Below are 12,137 nucleotides of genomic sequence, written 5' to 3' on the forward strand. Positions count from 1 at the left end.
TTCCTTTGTAATGACACGCTGCAACCCCCTTGGTAGCGCTGCCCGTCTTCTGACATCATTGGTTGGCTGGCTGCGCCTCTGCGGCCGCCCTGCCCGACACAACGCCCCTCGGTGTCTTATTTATTTTGACTGCGAGGGTGTGATTGACGGGCATGAGTAGTGCATATCTTCGCCTGTCACTCATCTCCTTCCGCCTTCTTCAGACTGTACGGCTTCATGGCCGTGGCATGCGATAAGGGATCAGCTGACGCCGCACAGTCTGTAGCAGGTGTAAGGACACGAGTGAGAGGCGAACATATTGACTGCGCAAGGCCATGAATCCCAGCCCCGCAGTGTGAATTAATGAAAAGACACTGCGGGGCTGGGATTCATGGGCATCGCGAACCGCACCGGCCGACATGAAATGATGTCAGAAGACAGGCAGCGCTAACAGCGCATGGCCAAGGGATAACACAACAGCGCAGACTCCTGTACAGCTAATAATGACGCTCAGGAGGCTGCGCCCAGCACCAAGGTGGGATTTTTGACAGCTGTGCTGCGTCTCATTAAGAAGGAAAGTCACGCCTCCAAGACAGTTTGACTGTATAAGGGGCTAAATTTTATACGTGTTTCGTTCAGCGTCTGCAAGTTTCAAAACTTAAAGAGCAACCTTTCACTTGTGCAGCATTAAAGCTGCACAAGGTGTGACTCTTCTAGTTTGTAACACCTGAGGGGGGGTTAAAGGTTACCTTTAAAATTGGTTCAATTAGGCTTCGGCCTACACTCTGCTCCTCCTGCAGACCCTGGGCTCTAACACCGCTAGTTGGTGCCCGGAAGTGCTGGCTGCACAGAGAAAAACACCCGCCAATGTGTCAGTGGGGTTCAGCAACGCCAGCTGTTCACCTGCTGTGTAGCCGGCAATGTGTCCTGCAAACGCCACGCAGACACAACAGACCTAAAACTGCCGCAATTGCAGGCTTCGGCCTACACTCTGCTCCCACTCCTCCTCCTGCTGACCCTGGGATCTAACACCGCCAGTTGGCGCCCGGAAGTGCTGGCTGCACAGAGAAAAACACCCGCCAATGTGTCAGTGGGGTTCAGCAACGCCAGCTGTTCCCCTGCTGTGTAGCCAGCATCGTGTCCTGCAAACGCCACGCAGACACAACAGACCTCCAAATGCCTCCAGTGCAGGCTCCGGCCTACACTCTGCTCCCCCTGCTGACCCTTTGCTCCAACACCACTAGTTGGGGCTCTAGGAAGACAAGCTTGAATAGGTCCCCTGTTATGATCCTAGTGGCAAGGATCGCAGGTCGGACTAGCTAAGTAACTGAACAGACTAGTAGCTCTGGGGAAGTGGTAACTAGATTGACCGCAACCTGATCCTATCCGCAAACAACTATAGGCAGCCGTGAAACGTTACCTAAAAATCCTAGACGTCTCTTCACGGCCTGAGAAACTGACTATTCCTGGAGGGAAAGAAAGTCCTCTCTTGCCTCAGTGGAATGACCCCAAAGATATAGAATAGCCCCCCACAAATATTAACGGTGAGTTAAGGGGAAAGCACAAACGCAGAGATGAAATCAGATTTAGCAAATGAGGCCCGCTAATACTAGATAGCAGAAAATAGTAAGGGAACTGTGCGGTCAATAAAAAAACCCTATTCAAAATATCCACGCAGAGATTGCTCGAGCCCCTGCACCAACTAACGTTGCGGGGAAAGCAACTCCGTACCCCAGAGCTTACCAGCAAAAAGAAATCACATATTAGCAAGCTGGACTAGACTCATCATACACAGAAATCATATTGCAGGCAGATGAGCAAAAAATATTCAAACAGAACTTAGCTTATCCTGAAGAGGCAGAAAACGAGATAATCAGGAGTAATCAGAATAGCACTGAATACAATGACAGCCGGCAACAAGTGGAAGTGAAGCAGAGCTAAATAGGAGCCTCCCTGGTGAATAACGAGGCAGCTGATCCAGCCAGACCCGCAGGATAATAAACCAAACCACCAGGGGGAGCCAAAAAACCAAAGTCACACAATACAATCTGTGACCACAAGAGGGAGCCTGAAAACGGAGTTCACAACAGTCCCCATCCTGGTTCCAGTACCGTCAGCTGGTTCCGGGTAGAGCCTTTGGCTTAGGTGCCTCCTTCTGGGTATCCGAGTTCCACCAACGTCAGGTGGTCCTTGGTACTGCTTTCAGGCACGGGTACCTCCTGCTTAGTAACCGGGTTCCAGTAACGTCTGCTGGTCCTCGGTAGTTCCATTGGCTCTTGGACCTTCGGCTACCCATCCGGGTTCCAGTACCGTCAGCTGGTTCTCGGCAGTGTCTTTTGCTCTTGTACCTTCTGCTCCCCATCCTGGTTCCAGTACCGTCAGCTGGTTCCGGGCAGAGCCTTTGGCTTAGGTGCCTCCTTCTGGGTATCCGAGTTCCACCAACGTCAGGTGGTCCTTGGTAGTGCTTTCAGGCACGGGTACCTCCTGCTTAGTAACCGGGTTCCAGTAACGTCAGCTGGTCCTCGGTAGTTCCATTGGCTCTTGGACCTTCGGCTACCCATCCGGGTTCCAGTACCGTCAGCTGGTTCTCGGCAGTGTCTTTTGCTCTTGTACCTTCTGCTCCCCATCCTGGTTCCAGTACCGTCAGCTGGCTCCGGGCAGAGCCTTTGGCTTAGGTGCCTCCTTCTGGGTATCCGAGTTCCACCAACGTCAGGTGGTCCTTGGTAGTGCTTTCAGGCACGGGTACCTCCTGCTTAGTAACCGGGTTCCAGTAACGTCAGTTGGTCCTCGGTAGTTCCATTGGCTCTTGGACCTTCGGGTAGCCATCCGAGTTCCAGTTCCATCAGCTGTTTCTCGGCATTTTCTCAGCCTTCTTGTACCTTCTGCTACATTTCCAAGTTCAAGACCCTAAAGACGACGACCCGGAAGACCACCCCTAAGATGACGACGACACCAGAGACGACAACCACTGAGATGACGACGACCCTGGAGACGATGACCCTGAAGACCACCCCGATGACGACGATCCCAGAGACGACGACCCTGGAGACGACGACGACATGGGAGACTGAGAAGCAGAAGAACAAGAGGCTGAAGAACAAAGAGCAGAAGAACATTAAGCATAACACTAAATATCAGAGCAAAAGATATTATCTAAATTATAAGCAGAAGAAGACTAAGCAGTGTATGGGGGTGAGTCCGTTCCTCCTCGTGGTGCCCCTGGATAAAGCCTGATGCTGCAGGCCAAACTGAACATGGACAAATGTAACTCTTTTGTGACAGGCAGAACGGAAGGTGTAATCTTCAAACTTTTAGAGATAACAACTACGGGAATGCCTGTCACAAATAAGAATATGATGAAGAAGTTGAATATGAAGAAGAATAATAGTTAAATATAAAGAATATGAACAATGTAACAAAAAAAAATAATAGGTAGAAGATGAAGAAGATGAATAAGGTGAAGAAGAAGTTGATGTCAAAGATGCTGATGATGATGAAGAAGAAAGTGTGGGAGAAGTAAAAAAGAGGGTGAAGGGTGTGGAAGTAGTGAAACATCAATATCTGACAAAATAAAAAAAAACTTAACATAGTCAATATCTTTGTAACTCCGAACGTATTAAAAAATTTTTTTAAAATTCCTGCTATTCTATGTGATTGGGCTAAACCTCTATGCCTTTAATATCTCCGCCACCTCCCCCAATACATCCTACATTATTCTTAGCTGTTTTCCTTCATGTAGAATGAACCTACAAGGAAAGAAAGAGTTTATTTTAATTCCAATATTTTCGTCCCATTGACTTGCATTGGTATCGGGTATCGGTATCGGCGAGATCCGATATTTTGCCGGTATCGGCCAATACTTTCTGATACCGATACTTTCCGATATCGGAAAGTATCGCTCAACACTAATTGCCATCCCTTATTACCCAGTGCCCCCTCTTATTATGTACAACACCATCCCTTACATATCGGATTTTATAGAGCCCTGTCTTTATTACATATCTTCCTGTCTTGTTAGATGTATAATGCAATGACGGCTGATGGAGGCTGTTGGACTGGTCGTCTGGTCACCAACTTCTCCATTAGCAGTCATTTTATATCTAACAAGAGAGGGGACTATGCAATAAGAGAGGGCCCTGTGAATAACAAAAATAACAACAATAAACTATGTAAGAGACAGCACTGTACATAACAGCAGAGGAACCTATATAATAAGGGATGGCACCATATAAAACTAGAGAGGATGGTACGCAATAAGGGACAGTGTGATACATAGTAAAAGAGGAAACTATGTAACTAAGGACAGTGTTATACTGTACATAATAAGTGAGAGCACTGTATACTAAGGGACCGTGTGAGTACACTATATACAAAGGGATTGTGTTATACATAAAAAATGAGTATGAGTATCTGTGTGCAGTGTCGGTGCGCTGCCTGCTTTTACAGATGCATTGAGCATGTCCTATTCTGATCCTTAAAATCGGATCAGAAGAGCACATTCTCTGACCCTCACGGATCTCATTCTCAGATCCGTGATATTCATGTATGTGTGATTAAACCTAAAAAACTCTACAAGCCCATGTGCCACCTGATAAAAAAAACCTGGAAGCACACGGACATTTCACACCAATGTGAGAATGTAAAATAAGGGTTTTACAGATAACATTATCACTCCACGTTACACAGTGCAGATACAGAATAATATCTACATCCATGCACTTACCGCTGACCTCTCGTCTGATTATAGACACTTTCTCCTGTTTGTTCTCCATCTGGTCAGATCTTCATGTCAACATCTCCCAGCCACAACTCGTCTTGTCACGACGATCTTCGCAGCCCTGAAATTAAAAAGGTCACATACATTGTACATGTGTCTCACCCCGAATACAGATATGTACCCCACCATTAATATACTATTAGCCACGCACCATTAAAAATATAACGTAATAAGCAGCACTGTTCTCTCCATTAACTATAATCTCTGACTCCCAATAATATAAATTATTCAGTCTCTGACTCTCCCCAATAACCTGTAAGGCTATGTGCACATGGAATATATGCAAGGTTTTACAGTACAAGCGAAGTGAACGAGATCCCTGAAGTCTCATGCACACGCTGCTTATTTTTTCTTTGCAGATTTGCAGCAGATTAAAATCTGCATAATCTCAGTTCTTGCAGTGTATTTCACCCATACTAATGGGGAAAAATACGTAACAAAAGCATGGCAAAAATGTGGAAAAAAATTAATGTATTTTACGCAACTTTCTTTCTGCCAACACATTAGGATATGCAGCAGAATTTTCTCCTACAAATCCTGAACATGTGCCTCTGTCACCATCATTCATTATAAGTACTTGATAGCATAATAATGAATTTGGAAGTGTGAGAAGACGCCATCAGGTACTGAGCATCCTCCGCTATCTCCCAATTCATTACACGTCCCTGACAGCGTCTTCTCCCACCTTTCAGTTCATTATAAAGTGTCCTATGCATCTTAACCCCTCCTCTTCCACTCTCCAATAAATTTTAAGGCCCCGATAGCATCACAGTGAATTGTGAGATGGGGAACGACTCTATCAGGGGTTTAGCACCCTCTTCCACCACCCAATTCATTTTACATCTATACCTAACATCTTCCCCCACCTCCCCCTGTTCATAAGCCCACTATAAGTCCCCTTTCCTCCCATCTCAATCCCCCACACCCATCATTGTCCTCTTCCTCACCTCCATCATTACCCTCTCCATCACCTCCATCATTACCCTCTCCACCACCTCCATCATTGCCCCTGCACATCATTGCTTCCTCTCCCACCACACCCATCATTGCCGTTTCCAACACTTCCATCATTGCCTTCTCCCCCACCAACCCCATCATTTCCCTTTCCACCACCTCCATCATTGCTTCCTTCCCTACCACCCCATCATTGTCCTTTCCACCACCATCATTGCCTCCTCCCCCATCACCCCCATTATTGCCCTTTCCACCAACTCCATCATTGCTTCCTCCTCCACCAACCTATTATTGCTCTTTCCACCACCTTCATCATTGCTTCCTCCCCCACCACCCGATCATTGTCCTTTCCACCACCATCATCATTGCTTCCTTCCCTACCACCCCATCATTGCCCTTTCCACCACCTCCATTATTACTTCCTCCCCCACCACCCCCATCATTGCCCTTTCCACCACCTTCATCATAGCTTCCTCCCCCACCACCATCATTGTCCTTTCTACCACCATCATCATTGTCTCCTCCCCCTCACCCCATCATTGCCCTCTACACACACACATATCCTCTCCATCACCCCATCATTGCCATCTATACACACACACACATACACCAGTCACCTCTGCATGTTCCCCGCAGCCACACACACACAGACACACACACAGACAGACACATACAGCATCATTCACCTCTTTGCACATTCTCCAGCAGCTGTAGCATCTATGTTGCAGGCAGCTTTCTCTCTGGCACAGCCGCACGCTGAATGCTGACATCATCCAGCTGCTCTGCTGTATCAGACAGGAAACACGGGCAGGAAGCAGGACGGATCCATGCAGCTCCGTTCTGCTGCCATTTTGTAGGCAGCGGAGCTGCAAGGATCGCTCCCTGCCTGTTGCACATGAGGGTAATCTGGCCTGGGGCCCCTCGGGCCAGATTGCCCTCAGTGTCAGCCGCTCTGCAGGGACCCCCCTCCACCTACAGGCCCTGGTGCAGCTGCATCGGCTGCATATGTGGTGTGTCTGCCCCTACTTTTATACGTGGATATTACCATAGAAAACGTAAATGCAGCAGTTGTAGAAATACAATGCTACCTTAGCACCCCTTCTTGTTTTTCCAAACCTTTCAGGGAAACCAATTGCCAGACTCTTTCTATGACGCAAACATCATATTCCTGAAAAAAAGAGGGGAAAGATCCACTAGATTGCAGTTTCTATTGCTCTATCTCATTAGCAAATGTTGACGACAAAGTTTTTACCAAAATATTGGCCACTACAGTTAACAGAGTTATCCTAGAAAAAGTACACCAGGATCAAACCAGTTTTATGCTGGCAAAAAGCACGTCGTTTAACATTAGAAGTGTTCAATCTAAAGTGTAACATATCACACTGGTGCCAGGTAATAATTGTGCCCTGGCCTCTTTAGATGCAGCTAAGGCCTTTGACTCATTAGAGTGACCCTTCTTGTCCGCCTGTCTCCAAAAACCTGCATTTAGCCCTAAATTCTGCAAGTGGATTCATATATTATATGTAGCCCTTAAAGCTTGAATAGTAGTTAACAACATGTCATCTGAAACCTTTAGCCTTGGGAGAGGAACAAGACAGGGGTGCCCTCTGTCCCTGTCTCTTTTTGCTCTTTCTATAGAAGCCTTGGCATTGAGAATATCCTCTGCATCAGCAATTACGAGTATAACAATAGAGGATAGGACAAACACCATTTGGTTATACAGAGATGATATGGTGCTTTTTATGGACAACGTTAAGACTAAAATTTCTCTCTCTCTGTGGAGGAGTATTTATACGCTAAACGCTCTCATTTTTTCATATTTCTAATGCAGTAATGCAGTTCAATTTTCATGTTTGCATGTTTTGGCGTCGCAGTGTGCTGCCTTATTTATTTAACTGTATACGAGTTGGTGACTCTAGGTTCAGCACCTGTTCACACTTAGTCTATGTTTGGATGTGACGGTCAGTTTTTTTAACCCCTTAGTGACAGAGCCAATTTGGTACTTAATGACTGGGCCAATTTTTACAATTCTGACCACTGTCACTTTATGAGGTTATAACTCTGGAACGCTTTAACGGATCCCGCTGATTCTGAGGCTGTTTTTTCGTGACATATTGTACTTCATAATAGTCATAATATTTATTCGATATTACTTGCGATTATTTATGAAAAAAATGGAAATATGGCGAAAATTTTTAAAATTTTGCAATTTTCAAACTTTGTATTTTTATGCCCTTAAATCAGAGAGATATGTCACACAAAATAGTTAATAAATAAAATTTCCCACATATCTACTTTACATCAGCACAATTTTGGAAACAACATTTTTTTTGTTAGGGAGTTATAAGGGTTAAAAGTTGACCAGCAATTTCTCATTTTTACAACACCATTTTTTTTTAGGGACCACATCACATTTGAAGTCATTTTGAGGGGTCTGTATGATAGAAAATAACCAAGTGTGACACCATTCTAAAAACTGCACCCCTCAAGGTGCTCAAAACCACATTCAAGAAGTTTATTAACCCTTTACGTGCTTCACAGGAAATGTGGAAGGAAAAAATGAACATTTAACTTTTTTTGCAAACATTTTAATTCAGAACCATATTTTTTTATTTTCACAAGTGTAAAAACAGTAATGTATCCATACATTTTGTTGTTCAATTTCTCCTGAATATGCCGATACCCCATATGTGGGGATAAACCACTGTTTGGGCACACCGCAGAGCTTTGAAGAGAAGGAGCGCTGTTTGACTTTTTCAGTGCAGAATTGGCTGGAATTGAGATCGGATGCCATGTCATGTTTAGAGAGCCCCTGATGTGCCTAAACAGTGGAAACGCTCCACAAGTGACACCATTTTGGAAACTAGACCCCTTAAAGAACTTAACTAGATGTGTGGTGAGCACTTCAAACCCCCAAGTGCTTCACAGAAGTTTATAAAGTAGAGCCGTGAAAATAAAAAATCGCATTTGTTTACACAAAAATGATCTTTTCGCCCACACATTCTTATTTTCACAAGGGTAACAGGAGAAATTAGACCACAAAAGTTGTTGTGCAATTTCTTCTGAGTACGTCGATACCCCATATGTGGGGGTAAACCACTGTTTGGGCGCACCGCAGAGCTTGGAAGAGAAGGAGTGCCGTTTAAATTTTTCAATGTAGAATTGGCTGGAATTGAGATCGGACACCATGTCGCGTTTGGAGAGCCCCTGATGTGCCTAAACAGTGGAAACCCCCCACAAATGACACCATTTTGGAAACTAGACCCCATAAGGAACTTAACTAGATGTGTGGTGAGCACTTTAAACCCCCAGGTGCTTCACAGAAGTTTATAACGTAGAGCCGTGTAAATAAAAAATTGCATTTTTTCTACAAAAATGATCTTTTTGCCCCCAAATTTTTATTTTCACAAGGGTAACAGGAGAAATTAGAGCACAAAACTTGTTGTGCAATTTCTCCTGAGTACGTCAATACCCCATATGTGGGGGTAAACCACTGTTTGGGCGCACTGCCAAGCTTGGAAGAGAAGGAGTGCCATTTTACTTTTTCAATGTAGAATTGGCTGGAATTGAGATCGGACGCCATGTGTTATGATCCGGTGACCTTGGAGCCGCATGAAACTTTCTCTGGAGTAGGTGGAAACTATACTGACTGCAGATCCTGAACTAACACCGCAACTAGAAGTAGCCGTGGGGTGTGCCTAACAAACCCTTGACACCTCGACACAGCCGGAGGACTAAATACCCCTATAGATGGAAATAGGAATACTACCTTGCCTCAGAGCAGAACCCCAAAGGATAGGCAGCCCCCACAAATATTGACTGTGAGTAGGAGAAGAAAAGACACACGCAGGCAGAAAACAAGATTTAGCAAAAGAGGCCACTCTAGCTAAATAGGAAAGGATAGGACAGAATACTAGGCGGTCAGTATTAAAACCCTTCAAAAAATATGCACAGCAGATAATACAAAAAATTCACAATCTAACTAAAGACATGGAATGAATATCTGCAACCCCAGAGAATCCAACAAGACTGAGAAAATACTGACACAATCTAAGCTGGACAAGAAAACACAAAAGAATAGCACTGAATCATGAAGCACACAGCATGTGTGCCACAGAAGAAAAAAAAACAGACACTTATCTTTGCTGATTTGGCAGAAAGGCAGGAGGAACCAGGCAGAGGTACAACACCTCCCAACAACAATTGACAACTGGCAAGGACTAATGGATCCTGCACACCTAAATACCCCAGTCAGAACTGCAATCAGCAGAAACACCTGACCAGGACTGCAACTCAGGGACAACTGCATTACCACCTACCACCACCGGAGCGAACCCAAAAGCAGAATTCACAACAGCCATGTCACGTTTGGAGAGCCCCTGATGTGCCTAAACAGTGGAAACCCCCCACAAATGACACCATTTTGGAAACTAGACCTCTTAACCCCTTACTGACATTGGACGAGATAGTACGTCCGATGTCAGCTCCCCTGCTTTGATGCAGGGCTCCGCGGTGAGCCCGCATCAAAGCCAGGACATGTCAGCTGTTTTGAACAGCTGACATGTGCCCGCAATAGAGGCGGGTGAAATCATGATTCACCCGCCGCTATTGACTAGTTAAATGCCGCTGTCAAACGCAGACAGCGGCATTTAACTACCGCATCCGGCCGGGCGGCCGGAAATGACGGTATCGCCGACCCCCGTCACATGATCGGGGGTCAGCGATGCTTCTCCATTGTAACCATACCATACTGATCGCCGGTAGCTGTGAGCGCCACCCTGTGGTCGGTGCTCACAGCACACCTGATTTTCTACTACATAGCAGCGAACAGCAGATCGCTGCTATGTAGCAGAGGCGATTGTGCTGTGCCTGCTTCTAGCCTCCCATGGAGGCTATTGAAGCATGGCAGATGTTAAAAAAAAAGTTTAAAAAAAAGTGAAAAAAATAAAAAAAATATAAAAGTTTAAATCACCCCCCTTTCGCCCCAATCAAAATAAATCAATAAAAAAAAATCAAATCTACACATATTTGGTATCGCCACATTCAGAATCGCCCGATCTATCAATTAAAAAAAAGCATTAACCTGATTGCTAAACGGCGTAACGAGAAAAAAATCGAAACGCCAGAATTACGTTTTTTTGGTCGCCGCGACATTGCATTAAAATGCAATAACGGGTGATCAAAAGAACGTATCTGCACCGAATTGGAATCATTAAAAATGCCAGCTCAGCACGCAAAAAATAAGCTCTCAACCGACTCCAGATCATGAAAAATGGAGACGCTACGAGTATCGGAAAATGGCGCAATTTTTTATTTTTTTTAGCAAAGTTTGGAATTTTTTTTAACCACTTAGGTAAAAAAAAACCTAGTCATGTTAGGTGTCTATGAACTCGTAATGACCTGGAGAATCATAATGGCAGGTCAGTTTTAGCATTTAGTGAACCTAGCAAAAAAGCCAAGCAAAAAACAAGTGTGGGATTGCACTTTTTTTGCAATTTCACCGCACTTGGAATTTTTTTCCCGTTTTCTAGTACTCGACATGGTAAAACCAATGATGTCGTTCAAAAGTACAACTCGTCCCGCAAAAAATAAGTCCTCACATGGCCAAATTGTTAGAAAAATAAAAAAGTTATGGCTCTGGGAAGGAGGGGAGTGAAAAACGAACACGGAAAAACGAAAAATCCCAAGGTCATGAAGGGGTTAAGGAACTTATCTAGATTGTGGTGAGCACTTTAAACCCCCAGGTGCTTCACGGAAGTTTATAACGTAGAGCCGTGAAAATAAAAAAATCGCATTTTTTCTACAAAAATGATATTTTTGCCCTAAAATTTTTATTTTGACAAGGGTAACAGGAGAAATTAGACCACAAAAGTTGTTGTGCAATTTCTCCTGAGTACGTCGATACCCCACATGTGGGGGTAAACCACTGTTTGGGGGCACCGCAGAGCTTGGAAGAGAAGGAGTGCCGTTTTACTTTTTCAATGTAGAATTGGCTGGAATTGAGATCGGACGCCATGTCGTGTTTGGAGAGCCCCTGATATGCCTAAACAGTGGAAACCCCCCACAAATGACACCATTTTGGAAACTAGACCCCTTAAGGAACTTATCTAGATGTGTAGTGAGCACTTTAAACCCCCAAGTGCTTCACAGAAATTTATAACTTAGAGCCGTGAAAATAAAAAATCCTTTTTTTCCCTCAAAAATGATTTTCTAGCCTGCAATTTTTTATTTTCTCAAGGGTAACAGGAGACATTGGACCCCAAAATCTGTTGACCAGTTTGTCCTGAGTACGCTGATACCCCATATGTGGGGGGGGGGGCACTGTTTGGGTACCCATCAGGGCTTGGAAGGGAAGGAGCGCCGCTTGGAATGCAGACTTTGATGGGATGGTCTGCGGGTGTCATGTTGCATTTGCAGAGCTCCTGAT

Source organism: Ranitomeya variabilis, chromosome 5, assembly GCF_051348905.1.
Source record: "Ranitomeya variabilis isolate aRanVar5 chromosome 5, aRanVar5.hap1, whole genome shotgun sequence".
Lineage (NCBI taxonomy): Eukaryota > Metazoa > Chordata > Amphibia > Anura > Dendrobatidae > Ranitomeya > Ranitomeya variabilis.